Here is a 3,179-nt window from a genome sequence, read left to right as displayed (position 1 = left end):
GCTCTTCATGACTTTGTTTTATCTGTTTTGCTTTTTTCTTTGGCCTTGGAATCAAATTGATTGGATACTAGTATCATTTCTGCTTTCACTTACTTTGCTATTTGCAGACATGTGATTTACCTACTCTTTTTTCAGGGAGGGACTACTTTGGCAGTTTGTTGTTAACAGTGAATTTAAACCAAACTTGGAGTCGAGTCAGCCTATCTTTTCATAGGTCAATCAACCCACTCATCAATTTTGATAACATATATGATGGCTTATTTTTCTCATATTATATTTACTATTAGTATATTTAGTTGTTGTCCTTTTTGTTTGTTTTACCGCTTCCTTACTTTTGTTAGATTCTTCTCAAGTATTCCTTTCATTCTCCATAATGGTCTAGGAATTGTACCATATAGCTAATTCAACTATAAATGATCTTTCCTTTTTTAATAGTCATATTAAAACTGTGGTCACAAAAATACAAAATTCCATGAACTGATTACTATTCCTTCAATCCCTTCACACCCAACTCTTGTTTCATTAAAATAATTTAGAATTGTAATATGTGCCTATATTTTAGCTTCTGAGGAATACTGAAAACAAACCTTCTGTATCTATACATATTTCTGAATATAAAATGTGATTTCAGCAATTTCTATTGTTTTGGAAATGCCCTCAAGTTTATTGATTTTGAAATAAAGCCTAATTTTTTTACCAGTATCTATTCATCTTTATCCCAACAGCAATAATACCAGTAAATGCACAGAAGAACCTTCCAGACAATTTCCTTTCATATTTTTCAGCCCATCAGTCATTTTCAGTCAAACATTTTGTTGGTTTGCCTGCCATGTTTTAGGCAGCTGCTGAGTATTTTTCATTAACTATGCACAGAGAAGCATTATATAACTTTTATAAAGCCAGTGCTGCATCTTCCAAGTTATTAGTTTCAAAAATATCATAATAATTTGAAATATCTTGTTTGAAGGATGAATATATGGCAAATAAGAATGTGATCTTAAAGCAATCCTCAATAATTGTCTATTTGATGTTCAGATTATATATTATTTCACTGAAATATTAGAATATTTTTTCCTTATTGAATAAGTAAAAGGATTCCTATTCAAAAATTCAAACATATTTTAAGGAGGCATAAAATTATAGTACTCATTTCATCAGAGTTATTCATTTAAGTAATAAAAATGTATTATACTCCACCTTTCTAGTTTAACCATTATATGGATGTCTTAAAATAAGCTTAGAGAAAATAAAGAAGAAAGGGAAAACTGGAATAAAGACTAGATAATGTACAACTTACCAAGTGGAACAGTCAGAAGGAGGCAGTCTTTGCTAATATATTGTACCCAGAATTGACTTGAATTCAGAGAGCAATAAGTAGAGATGTCTCAACCGCCTACTGAGGTTCAATCTCATCACAGTGCTATTTCTAATTCCTTAAGAGCATCTGGCACCACATTTCCTACCAAATATGCCAATAATTGAAAAAAAGAAAACTTTCTAAATATCACACATTGCAAGCCAAATAGAAAACAAATCTTACCCAATCTTGTAAATGAAAAAAACAACAAGGATAATTAAATACTATTTATGTGTGTGTCCGTGTACTAATTCTCCAACAGATAAACAATAACTATTGTGAATAAAGTTGTAAAATAAACAATTACTGTAAAGAAATCCAGCTCCTGTAAATTTTAATCTTTTCAAATAAGGGAGGCAAGTTCTTCATTAAAAATTTCATTCAAAGACTGTGCTCAAACTATAGGAAACATCCTTTGAAAATCAACATAGTCAGACTTTGGCCCAGAAAATAAAGACTAGCATGTGTTCCTTACTGCATTTCAAACTATGTATTTTAGCACAAATTTTATAGAAGCATGTGGGAAAGGTTAAGGAGGAGAACAGAGTTTAATAAAACCCGGAACTTCATTTCCAAAATATTTCACTTGGCTTCTACAAGGCATTTTGAACTTCATCTCTTTGCCAATTGTCAACAGAATTGCTTGCTTGCTTTTTGTGGTTTCTGTCCTCAAACCCTGTAGCAACTGAAGACTCAACCTTAAGGGATTCATAGCCTGGTAGAGTAGAAAGTCCGCCAGTGAGCCCCACTCAGACTCATAACTGTTGGACCTCGGAGAAGCATTTAATCACTCTGAACCTTGGATCTGAAAATTATAATATAAAAATAAAGAAAAATCATTTGAAATAATTGCTTGAAGGATGATTTTATGGCAAATAAGAAAGTGAGTTTAGAGCAATCCCCAAGGAGTGTCTGATACTTAGATGAGGTATTATTTGACTGGAATATAAGAATCTAGTTATTTTATTTTTTATTAGCAGATAAGTAAAAGAATACCTTTTCTTTAAAAAAAATCTCACCATTTACAGTGGCATGAAATTCTAATTCTCATTTTATTAGAGGTTTTAGTCTTCATAGATTTTAGTGTAATTGATGTGAAAGAATTGGGGGTTATTATTTCATCTTCAGGCAAAGAGAAATCATAAGATCCAGCTAATATTGTGCTGAAGAGTGTTAGATGTCCTTGGTTTTGGGCAGAGAGCTGAAGATGACTATCAGAGGCAAAAAAATAAAATAAAATAAAAATTAGAAATGTTTTTCCAGCTCCTAATTCTAAGGTAAACAGTCTGAAGTCTGATTACCAAATAAAAAGGGGTAAGTGAGAAAGGTAAACCAAGATGAGCTATCGGGAAGATTTTTAGAACGAAGCCAAGACAGAATCGGATTTTGAGGGTAGAAAGAAGGTAGCGTCTGACAGGATTCCTAAGGGGGTCATTCTCCAGCATAAGACCTGGGAGTGTTTTTTTATAAAGGGAAGCGGGTCTGGTGAGAGATTAAAATTGCTGACAGGAATATATTCTTGCCTTTTCTGAGCCTCCTCATGATCTGCACCCTGTGGTTTCCTTTTGCTAGGACTCCAATTTCAGGACTATCTTGTGATAATGTTGAGGCCCAGAGAGGTCATCCATTACTCCTACTTCCCAATTAACACAGAATTACCCCTCACAGTATCCTTGATAAGGACATCCCATCTTTGATTACCCATTAATTTTTCTCTGTTATCCACAAGTTTATTTCTTATTATCATTGGAATTTTACATTAAATCTTCTAAATTAAAGCAAAATTCTGGGACCCAAGCCAATAAATATCTCAGTCTCACTG

This window comes from Myotis lucifugus, unplaced genomic scaffold, assembly GCF_000147115.1.
Source record: "Myotis lucifugus unplaced genomic scaffold, Myoluc2.0 scaffold_106, whole genome shotgun sequence".
Taxonomy (NCBI): Eukaryota; Metazoa; Chordata; class Mammalia; order Chiroptera; family Vespertilionidae; genus Myotis; species Myotis lucifugus.
This window is presented reverse-complemented; position numbering follows the sequence as displayed.